This window comes from Balaenoptera musculus, chromosome 3 (genome assembly GCF_009873245.2).
Source record: "Balaenoptera musculus isolate JJ_BM4_2016_0621 chromosome 3, mBalMus1.pri.v3, whole genome shotgun sequence".
Lineage (NCBI taxonomy): Eukaryota > Metazoa > Chordata > Mammalia > Artiodactyla > Balaenopteridae > Balaenoptera > Balaenoptera musculus.
This window is the reverse complement of record NC_045787.1, coordinates 25,476,508-25,497,843: the sequence shown is the minus strand read 5'-3', so window position 1 is coordinate 25,497,843 and position 21,336 is coordinate 25,476,508. Positions and strand designations below refer to the sequence as shown.

General features: G+C 43.6%; 1 long non-coding RNA gene across 1 annotated transcript; it reads left to right on the top strand.

Annotated features, from left to right (window-relative positions):
* The first annotated feature begins 705 nt into the window (after positions 1 to 705).
* On the top strand, positions 706 to 19,705 carry LOC118892084. Its single transcript, XR_005019232.1, has 3 exons — positions 706 to 764; positions 16,828 to 16,950; positions 18,491 to 19,705. It is a non-coding gene; the product is annotated as an uncharacterized LOC118892084 (long non-coding RNA).
* The last annotated feature ends 1,631 nt before the right edge of the window (positions 19,706 to 21,336 follow it).

Below are 21,336 nucleotides of genomic sequence, written 5' to 3'. Positions count from 1 at the left end.
CCCTACAGGGTAAGTAAAGGGAAAAGGTTTTTTTAATCCCTGAAATTAAATATCACTGCCTCTTTGCTTTTGTGGGGATATGTAAAATGATAATTCTGTTATTTTGTCGCTGGAATGGATCTGAGTTCAGTTAAACCACGAAAGAGAGGAGGCTTCGCTTTTCCTCCCAGAGAGGATAAGCACGCTGACCTGGGTGGGATGGTGTGTACAAGTAGGATTTTTTTCCTCATTCGCCAGTTTAGCGTTTACTAGATTGAGACCTATGACTTGTGGTGGTTGAGAAGTTCCCTCCTCTGCCCTTTCCTGCCCGTGGCCCTCTCCCTCTCCGTACCCCTGCTCTGCTTGCCCCTCCTCTGCTGTCGGCCAGGCCCAACCTCCTCTGTCACAGAGCCGGCTCTGAGCCATCCCTGGAACTTCATAAGCCCTCACTGCTGCCGCATTCCCTTCGGATGTGTCAGTTCTTTGACACTTGTATTAAACTCCCAAGTATTTAGTGGTTCTGGCCCTACAGGCTAGCCGACTCCAGTCCTGTTGTCCACGTTTGTTAACCAGCTCTTGGACTTGGCATGACTCGGCTGTCTCTCTCTCCGGGTTTTACTCGTTCCTAGGTTTCCAGGTGAGGGTGGTGGAGGGACTGGAGGGGAGGGGAGGGGAAGAGTGGGGCATTTTCCATCCAGCGTGAAACAGGCCTGTGGGGAGAGGTGGCTCCTGTTAAGAACAGACTCCTGGCTCGTGCGCCTTCGTGTCACCTCCTGTCCTGGAAGGTGAGTCGAGGGGCGGAGGGGCCTGCACTCCAGCCTGTTTTCCCAGCCCCTCCAGTGGTGGTGGTCGACGTGGCTCAGCAGGAGGCGAGGCTCCTCAGCTGCGCTTGTGCCCCCCTGGGCTCTAGAGCATCGGTGAAGCCCGCCCTGGGGCAGGACCACTGCAGGGACAGGGCCTGTAGTGACATGGCCTTCCACGTAGACCCTTCCAGCAACCTCCCCCAAACACACACACTCTCTCTCGCCCTTAAAAATATTAGATGGGGTTGGGAGACGCAAGACCCTGTGTGTGCCGTGGGCTCCGGTGTAACCAGGGATCGTCCACGGGCTTGCACAGGAGAATGCTGACAACCGAGCTGGCCACCGGTCATACAAAATAACTGGTGAAATGTCACATATATATTGAACAGGAAAGTAATTTGTTAGAGTGATGGTTCTGTATCTTTAAAAACACAGACATCTTGGTCTATTTTGTGGTTCAGGCTCAGGTTCTTTTAAATTCTTTTGTTTTTAATCCTCCTATTACACCCTATGCCTTTAGCAATTTAAGGATATGAAGTGTATAACCATATGGAAATATACACAGTAAGCTTTTGGCTTTCTTTTAGGAGAATCCAGTTTTGCTAGCCAGTCCAGCTTTTGTTAGTAGTTTTGTTTTTTTAATTTAGATTTGCATATTAGTTTTATGGAAGGCTGTGTGGCTTTCTTGTTTTTAGTCCCAGTCATTTTTCAAATGATCATCTTCACAGATGTTCGGGGCCAGGCGAGTGCAGGGCTTGCTTATCGCCAGCGCTGAAAGGGCACAGCGCGTGCCATTCCTGGGCTGGGAAGGAATGCAGAGGGGCCGCATTTCATCCCTCAGACTGACCTGAGGACCTCGGCCTGGAATGCACTGCGGTGCCTCAGGGAGAGTTGGACACAGCCCAAGCCAAACTACCTAGGATGAAAAGCAGTAGCTTGTCTGGGCTGAGGGTAGAGGTATGGGGACAGCACTGGGCTGGGAAGGGGGCCCGAGGGCTTGTTCTGGAATGATGGTAGCATTCTACATCTTAATCAGTGTTTGGCTTGTACAGGTGTGTGCCCAAGCTCAGTGAAAGTACATTTAAGCTGTGTTTCACTGTATTTAAATTGTACATTAAAAGAAAACTAGGCAAATATTGAACTCTAGTTGATACTGCCACCAAATGATTTAGGGGGAAATGCTCTCTTGTCTGCATTTTACTTTGAATGGCACCAACAGTAAGAGGGATTAATGGTTGGGTAGAGGGACGGACATGACTGAATATGTGATAAAGCAAGTATTAGCAAAATGTCGGTGATGTGATCTCGAGCTGGGTGTGTGGGAGTATGAGTAGCCACAAAATTCCTTAAAGTTTGCTATGTTTGGAAGTTTTTACAATAAAATGTTGGAAACATCTTAAAATAAACCCTTCAAGAATTAATTCTAAACAGATGGGAAAAAAGTGCGTAAGAGTGTATCAGTCTTTTATGGGAGAAGAGAAACCCTATCCTTATCAAACTACCTGGCCACCAAGAAGATATAATGGAACTCAGAGAAGGGACCAGAATGTTTGTGTTCTCCCTCCCTTCCCTCCTTTGAGAATTTGACAAAGATGACTGCATCACAATTAGTGAGCAGTTAGTAGCTGTCAAAGTACCTGCCCCCTTTTTCTGTTTCCATTGTCTCTGCGCCATCATTTTCTGTTGCCTGGATCATTATTCTAAACTCCATTTTCTCTGCTTTTGGTCCCTTCTCTCATGCTGCCCGTGAATCTTACTGAAGTAGTCATGTGATTTTTTTTTTCTTTTTTTTTTTCGGCTTCAAAACATGTAATAGGTGCATCCGTTAGAACTCTGGGTTGCAGTATATTAAGCCAAAAAGAGGGATTGTATGTGTTTGAAGGTGTAAGTTGGAGATGCTGTTGGGTCTTGGTTCCTGAAGCCCATGGAGTCTTTTCCGAGTGTTCTTTGCTGCTCCTGCGCTGCACACCAGCTTTCTCGTCTTTCCAGTCGATGAAGTGGGATGAAACTCCCACAGTCACTCTGTTTTCAAGAGGCCAGTCAGATTGAACTGGAATCTTGATCGTATTCCACATCCTGGACAGAGAGTCTGGGCCAGCCAGCTGTGGGGCAGGGTCTTCGTGTGGGGCTCGGGCCACTCCTACCAGCTCTGAGTGTGCTGGGCACTTACTTGCCTTCCCAGCACAGACTTTGACAGCTACTAACTGCTCACCAGATGTGATGCAGTCATCTTTCTCTGTCAAATTCTCAAATTTTGTCACATTAGGAATGTCACAATTCGTTTTTTTTTTAATTTTATTTATTTATTTTTATACAGCAAGTCCTTATTAGTTATCCATTTTATACATATTAGGGTATACATGTCAATCCCAATCTCCCAATTCACCCCACCACCACCCCCCCGCCACTTTCCCCCCTTGGTGTCCATACGTTTGTTCTCTACATCTGTGTCTCTATTTCTGCCTTGCAAACCGGTTCACCTGTACCATTTTTTTAGGTTCCACATATATGCATTAATATACGATATTTGTTTTTCTTTTTCTGACTTACTTCACTCTGTATGACAGCTTCTAGATCCATCCACATCTCTACAAATGACCCAATTTCATTCCTTTTTATGGCTGAGTAATATTCATTGTATATATGTACCACTCTTTATCCATTCACCTGTTGATAGGCATTTAGGTTGCTTCCATGTCCTGGCTATCGTAAATAGCGCTGCAATGAACACTGTGGTACATGTGTCTTTTTGAATTATGGTTTTCTCTGGGTATATGCCCAGTAGTGGGATTGCTGGGTCATATGGTAGTTCTATATTTAGTTTTTTAAGGAACCTCCGTACTCTTCTCCATAGTGGCTGTATCAATTTACTTTCCCACCAACAGTGCAAAAGGGTTCCCTTTTCTCCACACCCTCTCCAGCATTTGTTGTTTGTAGATTTTCTGATGATGCCCATTCTAACTGGTGTGAGGTGAAACCTCATTGTAGTTTTGATTTGCATTTCTCTAATAATTGCTGATGTTGAGCAGCTTTTCATGTGCTTCTTGGCCATCTGTATGTCTTCTTCTTTTTTTTTTTTTTTAAATTTTATTTATTTATTTATTCATTTATTTTTGGCTGTGTTGGGTCTGCATTTCTGTGCGAGGGCTTTCTCTAGTTGTGGCAAGTGGGGGCCACTCTTCATCGCGGTGTGCGGGCCTCTCACTATAGCGGCCTCTCTTGTTGCGGAGCACAGGCTCCAGACGCGCAGGCTCAGTAGTTGGGGCTCACGGGCCTAGTCGCTCTGCGGCATGTGGGATCTTCCCAGACCAGGGCTCGAACCCGTGTCCCCTGTGTTGGCAGGCAGATTCTCAACCACTGTGCCACCAGGGAAACCCTGTATGTCTTCTTTAGAGAAATATCTATTTAGGTCTTCTGTCCATTTTTCAATTGGGTTGTTTGTTTTTTTAATATTGACCTGCATGAGCTGTTTATATATTTTGGAGATTAATCCTTTGTCTGTTGATTTGTTTGCAAATATTTTCTCCCATTCTGAGGGTTGTCTTTTCATCTTGTTTGTAGTTTCCTTTGCTTTGCAAAAGCTTTGAAGTTTCATTAGGTCCATTTGTTTATTTTTGTTTTTATTTCCATTACTCTGGGAGGTGGGTCAAAAAAGATCTTGCTGTGATTTATGTCAAAGAGTGTTCTTCCTATGTTTGCCTCTAAGAGTTTTATAGTGTCCGGTCTTACATTTAGGTCTCTAATACATTTTGAGTTTATTTTTGTGTATAGTGTTAGGAAGTGTTCTAATTTCATTCCTTTACATATAGCTGTCCAGTTTTCCCAGCACCACTTATTGAAGAGACTGTCTTTTCTCCATTGTATATCCTTGCCTCCTTTGTCATAGATTAATTGACCATAGGTGCGTGGGTTTATCTCTGGGCTTTCTGTCCTGTTCCATTGATCTATATTTCTGTTTTTGTGCCTGTACCATATTGTCTTGATTACTGTAGCTTTGTAGTATAGTCTGAAGTCAGGGAGTCCGATTCCTCCAGCTCCAAAACTATGTTGAATAATAGTGGCGACAGTGGACATCCTTGTATTGTTCCTGATCTTAGAGGAAATGCTTTCAGTTTTTCACCATTGAGAATGATGTTTGCTGTGGGTTTGTCGTATACGGCCTTTATTATGTTGAGGTAGTTTCCCTCTATGCCCACTTTCTGGAGAGTTTTTATCATAAATGGGTGTTGAATTTTGTCAAAATCTTTTTCTGCATCTATTGAGATGATCATATGGTTTTTATTCTTCAATTTGTTAATGTGATGTATCACATTGATTGATTTGCATATACTGAAGAATCCTTGCATCCCTGGAAAAATCCCACTTGTTCATGGTGTATGATCCTTTTAATGTGTTGTTGGATTCTGTTTGCTAGTATTTTGTTGAGGACTTTTGCATCTATATTCATCAGTGATATTGGTCTGTAATTTTCTTTTTTGTAGTATCTTTGTCTGGTTTTGGTGTCAGGGTGGTGGTGGCCTCATAGAATGAGTTTGGGAGTGTTCCTTCCTCTGCAATTTTTTGGAAGAGTTTGAGAAGGATGGGTGTTAGCTCTTCTCTAAATGTTTGATAGAATTCACCTCTGAAGCCATCTGGTCCTGGACTTTTGTTTGTTGGAAGATTTTTAATCACAGTTTTAATTTCATTACTTGTGATTGGTCTGTTCATATTTTCTATTTCTTCCTGGTTCAGTCTTTGAAGCTTATACCTTTCCAAGAATTTGTCCATTTCTTCCAGGTTGTCCATTTTATTGGCATAGAGTTGCTTGTAGTAGTCTCTTAGGATGCTTTGTATTTCTGCTGAGTCCGTTGTAACTTCTCCTTTCTCATTTCTAATTTTATTGATTTGAGTCCTCTCCCTCTTTTTCTTGATGAGTCTGGCTAATGGTTTATCAATTTTGTTTATCTTCTCAAAAAACCAGCTTTTAGTTTTATTGATCTTTGCTATTGTTTTGTTTTTTATTTCATTTATTTCTGCTCTGATCTTTATGATTTCTTTCCTTCTACTAACTTTGGGTTTTGTTTCTTCTTCTTTCTCTAGTTCCTTTAGGTGTAAGTTTAGATTGCTTATTTGAGATTTTTCTTGTTTCTTGAGGTAGGCTTGTATTGCTATAAACTTCCCTCTTAGAACTGCTTTTGCTGCATCCATAAGTTTTGGATAGTTGTGTTTTCGTTGTCATTTGTCTCTAGGTATTTTTTGATTTCCTCTTTGATTTCTTCAGTGATCTCTTGGTTATTTAGTAACGTATTGTTTAGCCTCCATGTGTTTGTGTTTCTTACGTTTTTTTCCCCTGTAATTGATTTCTAATCTCATTGTGGTTGGAAAAGATGCTTGATATGATTTCAATTTTCTTAAATTTACTGGGGCTTGATTTGTGACCCAAGATGTGATCTATCCTGGAGAATGTTCTGTGCGCACTTGAGAAGAAAGTGTAATCTGCTGTTTTTGGATGGAATGTCCTATAAATATCAGTTAAATCTATCTGGTCTATTGTGTCATTTAAAGCTTGTGTTTCCTTATTAATTTTCTGTCTGGATGATCTGTCCATTGGTGTAAGTGAGGCATTAAAGTCCCCCACTATTATTGTGTTTCTGTCAATTTCCTCTTTTATAGCTGTTAGCAGTTGCCTTATGTATTGAAGAGCTCCTATGTTGGGTGCATATATATTTACAATTGTTATATCTTCTTCTTGGATCGATCCCTGATCATTATGTAGTGTTCTTCCTTGTCTCTTGTAACATTCTTTATTTTAAAATATTTTATCTGATATGAGTATTGCTACTCCAGCTTTCTTTTGATTTCCATTTGCATGGAATATCTTTTTCCATCCCCTCACTTTCAGTCTGTATGTGTTCCTAGGTCTGAAGTAGGTCTCTTGTAGACAGCATATATATGGGTCTTGTTTTTGTACCATTCAGCGAGCCTCTGTCTTTTGGTTGGAGCATTTAATCCATTCATGTTTAAGGTAATTATCGATATGTATGTTCCTATTACCATTTTCTTAATTGTTACGGGTTTGTTTTTGTAGATCCTTTTTTCCTCTTGTGTTTCCCACTTAGAGAAGTTCCTTTAGCATTTGTTGTAGAGCTGGTTTGGTGGTGCTGAATTCTCTTAGCTTTTGCTTGTCCATAAAGCTTTTGATTTTTCCATTGAATCTGAATGAGATCCTTGCTGGGTAGAGTAATCTTGGTTGTAGATTCTTCCCTTTCATCACTTTAAATATATCATGCCACTCCCTTCTGGCTTGTAGAGTTTCTGCTGAGAAATCAGCTGTTAACCTTATGGGAGTTCCCTTGTATATTATTTGTCATTTTTCCCTTGCTGCTTTCAATAATTTTTCTTCGTCTTTAATTTTTGTCAGTTTGATTACTGTGTGTCTTGGCGTGTTTCTCCTTGGGTTTATCCTGCCTGGGACTCTCTGTACTTCCTGGACTTGGGTGGCTATTTCCTTTCCCATGTTAGGGAAGTTTTCGACTGTAATCTCTTCAAATATTTTCTTGGGTCTTTTCTCTCTCTTTTCTCCTTCTGGGACCTGTATAATGCGAATGTTGTTTCATTTGTTGTTGTCCCAGAGGTCTCTTAGTCTGTCTTCATTTCTTTTCATTCTTTTTTCTTTATTCTGTTCTGCAGCAGTGAATTCCACCATTCTGTCTTCCAGGTCACTTATCCATTCTTCTGCCTCAGTTATTCTGCTATTGATTCCTTCTAGTGTATTTTTCATTTCAGTTATTGTATTGTTCATCTCTGTTTGTTCGTTCTTTAATTCTTCTAGATCTTTGTTAAACATTTCTTGCATCTTCTCGATCTTTGCCTCCATTCTTTTTCTGAGGTCCTGGATCATCTTCACTATCATTATTCTGAATTCTTTTTCTGGAAGGTTGCCTATCTCCCCTTCATTTAGTTGTTTTTCTGGGGTTTTATCTTGTTCCTTCGTCTGGTACAAAGTCCTCTGCCTTTTCATTTTGTCTATCTTTCTGTGAATGTGGTTTTCCTTCCACAGGCTGCAGGATTGTAGTTCTTCTTGCTTCTGCTGTCTGCCCTCTGGTGGATGAGGCTATCTAAGAGGCTTGTGCAGGCTTCCTGATGGGAGGAACTGGTGGTGGGTAGAGCTGGGTGTTGCTCTGGTGGGCAGAGCTCAGTAAAACTTTAATCTGCTTGTCTGCTGATGGGTGGGGCTGGGTTCCCTCCCTGTTGGGTTTTTGGCCTGAGGCGACCCAGCACTGGAGCCTACCCAGCTCTTTGGTGGGGCTAATGGTGGACTCTGGGAGGGCTCATGCTAAGGAGTACTTCCCAGAACTTCTGCTGCCAGTGTCCTTGTCCCCATGGTGAGCCACAGCCACCCCCTGCCTCTGCAGGAGACCCTCCAACACTAGCAGGTAGGTCTGGTTCAGTCTCCTATGGGGTCACTGCTCCTTCCCAAGTCCCGATGCGCACACTACTTGTGTGTGCCCTCCAAGAGTGGGGTCTCTGTTTCCCCCAGTGCTGTCAAGGTCCTGCAGTCAAATCCCGCTAGCCTCCGAAGTCTGATTCTCTAGGAATTCCTCCTCCCGTTGCCGGACCCCCAGGTTGGGAAGCCTGACATGTGGCTCAGAACCTTCACTCCAGTGGGTGGACTTCTGTGGTATAAGTGTTCTCCAGTTTGTGAGTCACCCACCCAGCAGTTATGAGATTTGATTTTATTGTGATTGCGCCCCTCCTACCATCTCATTGTGGCTATTCCTTTGTCTTTGGATGGGGGGTATCTTTTTTGGTGAGTTCCAGTGTCTTCCTGTTGTTGATTGTTCAGCAGTTAGTTGTGATTCCGGTGCCCTTGCAAGAGGGAGTGAGTGTACGTCCTTCTACTCCACCATCTTGAACCAGTCTCCAGGAATATCATATTTCTACATTTCTTTAAATTAACTATCACTGCCCCTCATTGGGGGCTGTGAAATGTAATGGTTAAGGGGCTGGCCTCTCTAGAGCCAGACTGCCTGAGTCTGAACCCCTGATTCGCAACTTACAAACTGTGGGACTTGGGTGAGGGAGTTACCGTCCCTCCCTCTCAGTTTCCTCATCTGTAAAATGGCAACATTCATAGAACCCACCTTATTGGAGCGTTGGAGGGTTAAAGATGAGTTCCTTTTAAGTGTCTATCACATAGTAGATGGTCAATAAATGTTAGCTATTATTGTGTGGTCATTTAAATACTTTATGTAAACAGAGGGTGTGTGTGTGTGTGTGTGTGTAAATTTAACCAGGAGCAGTTAGCATTTGAAATACCCTAAACAGGAATCCAACTTCCAAAGGTGGCTACATAAGCACTTCAAATATTCAAAATCTACCTCAAAGGGTTTGTTGAGGATCTTCCAGTGGTGAGATGTGTAGGTGTTTGGGGTCTGCACTTGGCTAGAAATGCCATAGAGGCTCCATCCTCAGACCTATAGGGTAAACATATCCCTCAGTCCCAGCAGTGTAAACTGTTTGGAACAGAGCACAAGGTCTAAAAACCTCATTGGTCCCATGAGCTCCAGGTCACTTGACAGACCACAGGGTGGGCCGGTTCTGCTGTCTCATTGCATCTATCTTGGAAGTGAAACTTTCATGCAGGACACTTAGTGGAGGCCTGCGGACAGAGAGGGGGACATCTCCCACAACCAAAGAAGAAATACTATTGTTTTGTGCTGTTAATAAATGTTCACACATCTGGTAGACTTGGTCCCAGACTGGCTTTCATCATAAAACGCCATCTCCTAAGGAGGTTGTGGTGATGGTGCCAGGGAGCTATAGCCCCCACCTATCTCTGATTTCCAGAAGCTACTGACTTACAGAAGAATGTCACAAATGCAGCATGGCCAAATTGACTTAGATCAAGTCATGACATCAATTCAGTCATGATATATAGTTAGAGTTACTGGATGTTCAGTCATAGTTGTATCTGGGGGACTCCTCCCTTGTTCCTTAGAGTTGTATGCGAGGCTTGGGGTATATGAAGTCTGCCTGTGGGTGGCTGCCACCTAAGGTCTCCATGTCTTAGTTTGAATTGGCCGACTCTGAGACAAAGGTTTGGGTGCAAGTAGTTTATTTGGCAGGTGATCCCAGGCAGCAGTGTGAAAGACTGGGGAATTAGAACAGGAAAGGGCAAACAAAGTGCCTTCATGAGCAAGTTACTGCTGTGAGCAATGGGGCTCACCCCTGCTGGGGACTCTCTGAGAGACCATATGAATTTGGGAGGGTGTTGATTACACCCATATCTCTTTATCTTGCCTTAATCACTCAGCATGGTCTTCTGGAAATTCCTCTAAATTAGGTGGTAGAGTTCCAATGCATTTTATATAATAGCTCCTCAGAGAGCATCGTAAAAGGCTTTGTAAAGCCCATTCCTCAACCAACCCTTTCAGCTCTCTCCTACCTCAAGATAAATTCTCTGATTTTTCCCCAGATTCCAAATGTGGGACTACCTGTGGCTCCTCTTTTTATAAAGGGGTACTATTTTTGTACATCCTCAAAGTCTGTGGGCATTTCTAAATGCCCTTGCTATTTCTACCAGGAGGTTGAATTTCATCCTGCCTCAGAGCTTCTGGTTACAGGGCCTGATTTCCCAGAATTCTTGAAGGTTCGACCCACACTGTCCCTTGCCTCACAGGAAGTGGCAAAATTAACTAGATGATTATGTGATTCAATCCTTACTGTAAATTAGCAAATTTTGTTTAATTAAATAAAATAAAATGAAAATAATTGCAGTGTTTTCAATTCCAGAGTACCCCTACATTCGTCATTCAATTTCAAGGACCCCTGCCAGCCTTTTCAAGTGCAATAACATTCTCAAATGTGCAACACCACCCCAAATCCTCTAAGCTATGAAGCACTAGGAAAGGGCAGTCAGAATTCAAGAAATATTTTGTGATTTTTTTTTTTAAATGAGCAAAAACCAAGACATTAAACAGCCTCTGTTTATAGTAGGTGGTAAGAAAAATGTAATGTAACACATACCATTTCCTGCCTTTGCCTAACAAGTTTGATGTATACTTCTAGTATGTAAGCAGATTCAAAACTTGTTGGTTTTCTTCGCAATAACATAGCACGTGCCAGGGAATAAGGGCTCAGTGTGTTGTAGGCACAAGGAGAACTTATCCTGGACTGGCTCAGGCAGAAGGGAGCCAAGTTGTTGAGACAAAGGGCAACTGAGGCCCATGATCCAACACCATGCCCATGGCTGCTCAGTGCAGAGATACAGTTCCATGACTGTATCCCAGTGACCCACATTTTGGGTACCCCTCTACTTAGACTAGGTGGTTGAGAGTATCCGTGACTCACAGAGAGAACAGGCTGGGTAGAAGGAAGCTGCCCTTTAGCTGAGAGTTTCTTTGTCTTTTTTTTGGAGGCAGGGGCAGGTAACAGCTTTAGTGAGATATAATTCACATACCATACAATTCACCCATTTAAGGTGTACAAATCAATAGTTTTTAATATATTCACAGTTGTGCAACCATCACCACAATCAATTATAGAACATTTTCATCGCCTCCAAAAGAAACCCTTACCCATCACTCCCCAACCCCCATGTTCCCCCAGCCTTAGGCAACCACTAGTCTATGGCTCTATATATTTGCTTATTCTGGACATTTTATATGAACAGAATCATGTATGTGGTCTTCTGTGATCAGTTTCTTCCACTTAGCAGAATGTTTTCAAGGTTCATCTACATATAGCACATATCAGAGCTTCATTCCTTTGTGTGGCCTAATAACAAGCTGTTGTATGGATTTACCACATGTGGTTTATCCATTCGTTAGTTTGGGTGTTTGGGTTATTTCCACATCTTGGCTATTACGAATAATGCTGTTAGGAACATCTGTGTGCAAGTTTTTGTGTGGACATATGTTTTTATTTCTCTTGGGTATGTATCTAGCAGTGCAACGTCTGGGTCAAGAGTAACTCTTTGTATAACTTCTTGAGAAACTGCCAAGCTGTTGCCCGGAGTGGCTGCACCATTTTATATTCTCCTCAGCAGTGTATGAGGATTGCGATTTCTCCACACCTCACCAGTACTGGTTATTATCTGACTTTTCGATTCTAGTCATCCTAGTTGGTGTGAAGTGGTGTTTTTTATTCGCATTTCCCTGATGACTAATGATGTTGAGCACCTTTTCATGGGCTTGTTGGCCATTTATCTATCTTCATGGGAGTTGGAGAAATGTCTATTCAGATTCTTTGTTCATTTTTAGATTGTGTAGTCTTTTTGAGTTAAGAGTTCTTTATATATATATATTTTTAATATATTCTTGACACAAGCCCCTTATCAGACATATGATTTGGTGCTGGCACAAAAACAGACATATAGACACAGACATTCAATGGAACGGAATAGAGAGCCCAGAAATAAGGGTAAGGGTCCAACTTCATTGCATTCCATGTGGATATCCATGCAAGTTTCTTTTTGAGGCTTCTCTTTCCATTCTGGCTGCTGGCGGTTGAGGTTCATTTTCCTTAGAGGTAGCCAGTAGGATACAGAAGTGATGTGCCTGGACACTGTAACCCCACTGTATAATATTCTGACCCAGTACATACATGTTGAAGAGGCTAATTCAGGAGGAGATGAATTTAGACTATTTGGTCTCAGATTTGTTATAGTATTATAAAAGATTGGCTTTGATATTTGTGAACAGAGCCATTACTGGAGATTAATAGAAAAGATAGGATTTATTTATTTATTTATTTATTTATTTATTTATTTTTATTTTTAGCTGCGTTGGGTCTTCCTTGATGCACGCAGGCTTTCTCTGGTTGCGGGGAGCGGGGGCTACTCTTCGCTGTGGTGCGTGGGCTTCTTATAGCGGTGGCTTCTCTTGTTCCGGAGCACAGGCTCTAGGTGCGCGGGCTTCTGTAGTTGTGGCTCTCGGGCTCTAGAGCTCAGGCTCAGTAGTTGTGGCGCACGGGCTTAGTTGCTCTGCGGCATGTGGGATCTTCCCGGACCAGGGCTCGAACCCCTGTTCCCTGCATTGGCAGGCGGATTCTTAACCACTGCGCCACCAGGGAAGCCCAGGATTTATTAATAGAGAAGATAGGAAGGAAGCCCCCCCTAGCTCTGGGGATCTAACTCAGCACTGTGTTCAGGGAGGCTGTGGCTCATGCTCCACAGTCCCTGTCACCCCTGGCTTCCCATTGCCTTTATCCCACCGTTTTCCTCTCTGTCCCTCCTGTTACAGTGGAAGACACCCATATGGAGCCGCAGGACCTGTGTGCTGGCTGCTGTCACCTGTCATCTGTGTTATCTGCTCAGGAATCTTTGCTCTCTTACCTTCTGTCTCCCTTGTCCTTCAGTCTCTGCTGATCCTGCCCATCAGTATTTCAATGAGCTCTGCTTTAGTTTATCTCAAAACAAACCAACCCATGTCTTGATCCTACCTTCCCCCAGACCTACAGTCCCCACCCCACTCCTGCCCTCCAACAGCTGAGCTTGAGTCCTCTTCACTTCGGGTTTTCGCTGTCCCACCTCACACTCACTTCTCAGTCCACCCCAAACTTCTGAGCCTGTTGTCTCAAGAACACAGTGAGCTCCATGCCACCAAACCCAAAGGACACTTTTCAGTTCTCATCTTGTGTAGCAGTTAGGACTGAGTGTGACAAGCCAAGAAGAAGGGGAGAATGGACATGGGGAAGGTGGCTGTCGACGACGTCTGCCAGACCTTGCCTGACTCCCTCGGTGGTCAGCGCTGTGGGCCGTTTCCTCCTCCTTGAATAAGTCTCTTCTCTTGGGCTCCATGATATTATACTCCCCTACTTTTCTTCCTACCCTTCTGGCTCCTCCTCCTTAGTTTCCTTGACAGAGATTCTTTCTTCTATCCTCCTCAGGTCCCTTCTCACTCTTAACCCTCTTCCTGGGTGACGTTATTCATTCCTGTGGCTTTAATCACCTCATGGATGCAGATGACTCCCAAATCCTTATCTCCTGTCTCTACTCCAAATCTTTATCTCCTGCTTGCTACCCGTATATCAAGACTTGAGGGCTTCCCTGGTGGTGCAGTGGTTAAGAATCCGCCTGCCAATGCAGGGAACACCGGTTCAAGCCCAAGCCCTGGTCCGGGAAGATCCCGTATGCCACGGAGCACCTAAGCCCGTGTGCCACAACTACTGAGCCCTCGTGCCACAACTACTGAAGCCCGCGTGCCTAGAGCCCGTGCTCTGCAACAAGACAAGCCACAGCGATGAGAAGCCCGTGCACCACACGAAGAGTAGCCCCCGCTCGCCGCAACTAGAGAACACCTGTGCACAGCAATGAAGACCAAACGCAGCCAAAAATAAATAAATTTTTTAAAAAAATAATCAATCAATCAATCAATTAATTAATTAATTAAAAATCAAGACTTGAATGTCTGCAAAGCACTTAGAACTCAACATGTCCAAAATTAAACTCATTTTATTCCCTCCAAACTTGCTTCTCCTCCAGAATTGTGTCTTCATAAATGGCTGTACCATTCACTTAGTCGTTCTAGATGTCTTGTTTCCCTTTACTCCCTGACCCTAATTAACCCCACAGCCCATTGAGTCTACCTACTACATGGCCTCGGAGTCCTTCCTCTTCTGTCCATCCTCACTGTCACCACCCTCATCTTAACCAACTTGGGCAGTCACCTGGACTCCTCTCTCAGTGTCTCTGATCTCATCTTTCTGGATGTTTACCTCCAATCTGATCCCCACTCCACAGCCAGAATCTTTCCAAAATGTCAACCAGATCCAGTCACTTACTTCTCATGAACGTAAATTGTCAGAGTTATAAAAATGATATTTTTGAAGAATATATTGATTGACACAAGAAAATGCCCACAACCTAATCCTTAAGTGAAAAAAAGCATGAATTTAAAACTCCTGTCAAATGTCTAATTTCCTTTATGTAAATGCATAGAAAAGTGACAGGAAAAATATTCCAAAATGTTAGGAGAAGTTATCTCAAACTGGTAGAATTATTGGTCACTTTTTGTGTTCTTCCTTATACTTTTAATAATTTAACAATTGTTTCTAATAATGAACTTGTGAATAAGTTAGGTTTTTTCCCTCCTTTGGTTGCAAGAGACAGAAACCCAAATCAAATTTGCTTTAACCAAAGGGAGGAGTTAATGAGAATCCTGTTCTATCTAAGAAACTAAATGACAAGAAAACAGCCCAGCCTCAGCAATTACTGGAACCAGTAATGCAAATGCTGCCTGTGTTCTTTCTCCATCTCAGTGGCTTTCCTCCGTACGTCTACTTTGCTACCTCCTTACTTTCCAGACCAGTTTTCCCTGGTCCAAGTAGGAGAAGGTGTGGTCCCTGAATGCCCCAGCTTCACATTCATAGTCCTGAGATTCTTAAGAAAGACTAGACCACCTGTTTCTAGATCCAAACCGGTTAAGGATTAGGAGTGTCCCAGCTCAGACAAGTGCACCAGTTACCTGCAGACAGGGGTAGAATCACGGCACACTAACATGGTGGCTTCCATGGTAATCATGTGGATGGTGTGTGTGTGTGTGTGTGTGTGTGTGTGTGTGTGTGGGGGGGGGGGGGATTGAAGAGAAGAATAGTAGGTGGTTGCTTCCAAAAGGAAAGAAGCTCTGTATTTACAAAACAGTAATCTTTTTTTTTTTAAATTTATTTTTGGCTGTGTTGGGTCTTTGTTGCTGCGTGCGGGCTTTCTCTAGTTGTGGCGAACAGGGGCTACTCTTCGTTGCGGTGTGCGGGCTTCGCATTGCGGTGGCTTCTGTGGTTGCAGAGCATGGGCTCTAGAGCACAGGTTCAGTAGTTGTGGCACACGGGCTCAGTAGTTGTGGCACACAGGCTTAGTTGCTCCGCGGCATATGGGATCTTCCTAGACCAGGGCTCGAACCCGTGTCCCCTGCATTGGCAGGCGGATTCTTAACCACTGTGCCACCAGGGAAGCCCACAAAACAGTAGTCTTTATACCAACGTGAAATTTTATTAAAATTAAGAAAAAGTATACAGTATGATATTTTTTACATCTCATAAATTGTTTTCAGTAACTTCTTAGTAAGTCATCACTTACAGATGAGTCAGCACTGACTCATCCCCTTTTCTTTCCAACAACTAAACTCATTCCTTACTAGCTTTCTCATAAATTCTTTCTACTGGTCATTTACCCATAAAATGTAGAGATTATCTGCTTCAAACCTGTCATTTCTGAGAGGATGAACTCAAGCCCAGAGGGGTGACATGACTTGCTAAGCTCCCCCACGGGGTTAGCAGAATGTCATCTTCAGCACCTTTCTTGTCCATTGCATTTCCTCTCTCCTTCCCAAACCACCCGCCTTCATAAGCCTCTCCACATCTCAGCTTGTGCTCCCAAGACTATTCAGAACAAAGTCTGAAGAGTACAACAAGCCTGATAGTCCCTTGGCATTGTTACTCTATTCAGCTGCATTTCCTAGACCTAGACACTCAGTGGGAAACCTTGAGTCTTTTCCTGCATAATTACTCTAACTCCCTGACATTCAATAGAGCATCGGTAGTGCAAAGGGCTTCCAGGGCTATGCTGGAGAGGATATAGGCCCATTCTGAGGGAGGGAAGCCTCATGCCTCTAAATGCTACAGATTGTAGATCTGGGAGTCCCAATACCTGAACACATCCAAACAATGAGATTGCTATAAAAGACTCCCCCACTCACCCACCCCCAGCTTCATTATGTATTCATTTTTAAAAAGCACACCACTGTATTAGTCGAAGAAGGCAGGACGTGCTTCAAGTATGGACTACCAGGCCTGGGTTGACTGGTTGGCCATATCACATGGCCTAGTTCATCTTATAAAGACAGGATGGTAAGAACAATAATGGTCAGCAAGAAGAAAATTACTTAGTGTGGCAGGCAGCACCTAAAACGGTTCCCAGTGGTCATGTCCTTGTGAATCTTCTCTCCCTGAGTATGGGCTGGACCTAGTGACTCCCTTCTAACAAATAGGGTGTGGCAAAAGTGATTAGGTTACAAAAGACTGTGACTTTCTCCCTTTCTCTCTCTCTCTCTCTCTCTCATGTTTGGAGCCCTTGGTTCAGGGGAAGCAAGCTGCCATTTTGTGAGCTGTTCTGTGGAGAGGTCCACATGGCAAGAAACTGATGTCTCTGGCTCATGGTTATTGAAGACCTGAGGTCGGCCAACGACCAGGGGTAAGCTTGGAAACAGACCCTCCCACCCCCAGTTGAACATTAAGGTGACTGCAGCCCTACAGGAAACCTTGATTGCAGTCTTGCAAGAAAGCCTGAGCCAGAGGACCCAGCTAAGCCATGCCCAGATTCCTGATCTTCAGGAACTGTGAGATAAAACTGTTTTGTCATTTAAAGCTACTATTTGGCAGGAATTCCCTGGCTGTCCAGTGGTTAGGACTCCACGCTTCCACTGCAGCGGGCATGGGTTCGATCCCTGGTCGGGGAACTAAGATCCCACATGCCATGCGGCGTGGCCAAAAAAAGAAAAAAAAAAAAAGCGGGACCCTGAAGAATTCAGGGTACACACACTTACATACCCTCCCCAACCTCTCTTGACTAAAGACCCTCCGGCTGGGAAGGAGAGTCAGCGGAGAGCAGGGATGGGCTGGAGTATCCTGTTCCCTACCCCTACCATTGAGTTCCCTGAGTGTGAGCAGAGGAAGGTTAGGACGCCACTCCGCCACAACCCACAGCATTGATTTGGGGAATCTGAGAGTAGAGGAGTCCTATGTCTCATCCCCATCTGTAACTGAGGGAAGAGACATGTTTCATAGACCTCTCCCCACGCCCCACCCAGGGGGTGGAAGAGTAGACGGTTGGGTGGGCCAGGTGGAATGAGAGGCCTGAGGAACGACAAAAGGATAATTTGGGCCGTGGAGCAACTAAGCCCTGTGCGCCACAACTACCGAGCCTGCACCCTAGAGCCTGCGAGCCACAACTACTGAGCCCATGTGCTGCAACTACTGAAACCCACGCACCTAGAGCCCGTGCTCTGCAACAAGAGTAGCCACGGCAATGAGAAGCATGCGCTCACTACAACTAGAGAAAGCCTGTGCACAGCAACGAAGACCCAACACAGCCAAAAATAAATAATAAAAAAATAAATACATTTATTGAAAATAAAAAGGATAATTTGGGAGCATTGCAGGCATGCCCCTCGGCTCTTGCTTAATGGAAGAGCATCGTAATGGGTCTCAGAAATGGAAGATGGTGGCTCTGGCTGGAGAGCTGAATAATGAGTGTTCTGAGAGGTCAGTTTGCCGTGGGTCAGGTGCGTGGCCCATGGACGTGGACATGTACATGGTCACAGTAAAGTGGAACTTCCTGATTATAAACAATGGAAGATAGAAGGGACCCCATTAGACACTGTCCAGGAGAAGCTGGGCCCACGAGGGCTAAGGGATCTGTGGGACCACAGTGAAGCTTGGAGATACAAGGTGACTTTGGAAACGATGTTTTCTTTGTTGGTGCGTTATTAAAAGAATTCAAATGGGGATTTGCTGCATTTGTGGTAGCTGTAGGGGCTGAATATTCCCTAAAAAGAAGATAGGGAGCATGACCGAAGATAATACCTTGGAAGTAAGTATCTTAGTTGCTTCTTAACTCTCTCATAAAAATAAGATTTCTTCTCTGTAAAAAAACAAAAAAGAAAGAAATGGAAGATGGTGGGACTTCCTTGTTTATGGCACATCACCTGTTACTCTCGTTTCTTCTCCCCCAGATGAAATGCTAAGCACCGTGGTGAGATCACAGCAGCCAGTCTACATGCTACCACTTCATCTCCTTTGTTCCAGCCATTCAGTCCCATCAACCAGCAAACAGATGTCCTCAATCACAACTTTCTAAATCTTAATTCCAAACAAATCTCCTCTTCCTGAGATTTGAATTTTAGTTCAAATTGCAATGGCCTTTTTAGGTTTATTTTTCTATTATAAACAAACTCCTATATTTTTGAAGTTAGACAATTTGAAAGGTGCCTCTCGATAAACAAGCCAACAAATAGACCACCGTTAAGAAGAAACTTTTCTCATGAGGAACAAGGAGGAGATGTCTGTGGCAACTGGAATGGGATTGTCATAGCCCCCAGGAGTTACGGTTGAGGAAGGAAACACATCTTAGAATAGTAGGTGTATCTTTGACATAGCTGTAAGCTATGCTGTGGTTTTACTAACATGATAGGTGAAATACAATTCAATTGTATAAGGCCCCCAAACAAAGATTTATTTATATTTAGCTTTGCCTTTGAAACCGCCCACTGGTCTGGCCTTTGTAAAAGGCAGACCTAACCTATTCGTTTTCCACTTCCCCTCCTCAATCCTTATTGAGACAAATAAATAAAAATAAAACTGGTAAGCCAGATCCAAAGGCTGGATGTAGCTGTGATTTAGACTTGGCCTTTGGAAGAGACATTAGGATTTTAAGGTCAGGAGGCATCAGTTAGTACCATGAGGCAAATGTACTAAGAGGAGGCTAATGGGGTAAAGGAGCTAATGACGCTTCCAAGGGTACATGCCGTTCACTCCAGGATGGGCATCTACAGGGGGAGGAGATGGCTAATTTTAGCTGAAACTTTCTTCATTTATGTTATAAGCCTTCCTTTTTTAAATTTTAAAAGCATGTATTTATAATCAAGTATTAACTTCGCCCAAGGAACTAAAAATAGTAGGGGAACCAAGAAAGTAAACATATGTCAAGGCCATCTTTATTAAGAAACTCTTTGGGAGACCAAAATTGCTTTCCAATGGCTCATCTCAAATTCAATGTCTTATTTAACCTCAGCTTCTGCAGCTTAATTTTCCTGCCACTGGAGTCTTCTGTTTCCTTAGTGAGTAGCCATGCTAGAGTTCCTTGGGAGCAGTCACTCAAGAAACGGTCCTCAAAGGCAGAGGAAAGAAGGATGTCAGAGACTATGTGAATGTTATGTCAACGGGAGAAATAAATGGAGACATGAGCTGCTTTATTCATCAGCTCACACTCAACCTGAGTCCCAGAATCGATCTTACAGAAACACTCTGCATGCAGGTGTTTGTACAAAGGGGTTTATTGCAGCACTGTTGGAATAGTGAACATTTAGGAATAAGTTAGATGTCCATCATTACAGAACTGATTAAATTGTTTGCCCATACCGTGAAATATTTTGCAGCCATTAAAAAGAATGAGATAGAGGTAAATGCACTGATAGGGGGAGAGTCCCAAGATATATTATTATGTGGAAAAAGCAACTTGCAGAACAAGGTGTACAGCATAACCTGTTTGCATTAAAAATCTGTATAATGTATGTCCATGTATTACACGTAAATGCATAGAATAGGGACAGAAGGATGGCTGCCAAACCACAGTCCTGGCTAATTTGGGGGAGGGATGTGAAAATGGGAGTGAGGATGAAAGTTGACTTTTATATTTTGCTCTCTGGAATTGATTCTTGTTTGAATCTTTTAGCATAAGAATGTGTTCATGATACTTGCGCAATTTTCAAAAGATAGTTTGATGCATGTAATCTCCTCAAAACAAGAAGTAATGAATTCATTGAACCCCTTTGGCATCTGACCTCGTCCCACCCACACCCGCCTTCAAGAGCTAAAAAACAAGAGAGATGATTTCTGTGACAGCTTCTCAGACTCAGCTCAGGTCACTTAAGTGGCTTGAGTTTTTTTTGTCCTGCCCTCACAGTTGGAGGGGTCTCTCCCCATCTTTTGAGAGCACATCAACTTTCTTCTCTTCCCGACTGCTGCATGAAACTGCTTGTTTTTCTCAGCCAGACTGCTCCTGGCCCTGGTGTCCACTGATGACTTAACTCTTCCTGTTTAAAATCTCCAGCCTGTAAAATGGGTGTAGGGTCAGCTTTCACTAAAGTACTTATTTGGGTGAGGGAAGCTGACGGAGGGTTCAGAGCTCTACTGGCAGTTAACAATTCCTCTTGATTACTGGCTTGGTTGGTTTACCTCAGAAAGAGGGAAGTCCTTTGTATCTAAATATACACCAGACTCCACTCTGGAGCGGTTTGAGCCTGGGAAACTCTTCTTCCTCTGTGTTTCAATTACCTATTTCTCAAGAATGGATGGCTCATCTCTGCTCCACATGGCATCAGCTGGGACAGCTTCACTGGAGGGCAGGATTCACTTTCAAGATGCCTCACTCACATGGCTGGCAAACTGTGCTGTTAACTGGGAGCTCAGCCAGGGGTGTGGGCCAGGGGCCTCTGTTCCTTTCTAGGTGGGCCTCTAAACAGAATGTTTGGATTTCCTCACAGTATGGTGGCGGAGTCCAAGAACTATCATCCTCAGAGAACAAAGCAGATGTACATATTTATAATCTACCCTCAAAAGTTACATAAGCTCACTTCCCCCATCCCCTATTGGTTGAGGCAGTCTCAAGTTCTACTCAGGTTCAAGAGGAGGAGATACAAACTCCATCTCTTGACTGGGGGCAAATGTAGGCCATCTATTGACCACACCTTGGTTTTGAGAGGTGGCAGAGACAGAACTGATGACTGGATCTGAAGTAAAATATAATAGCAGTTAAACAATGCAACGACAGAGAAACTGATCTTCTCAGATCTTCCCCAAT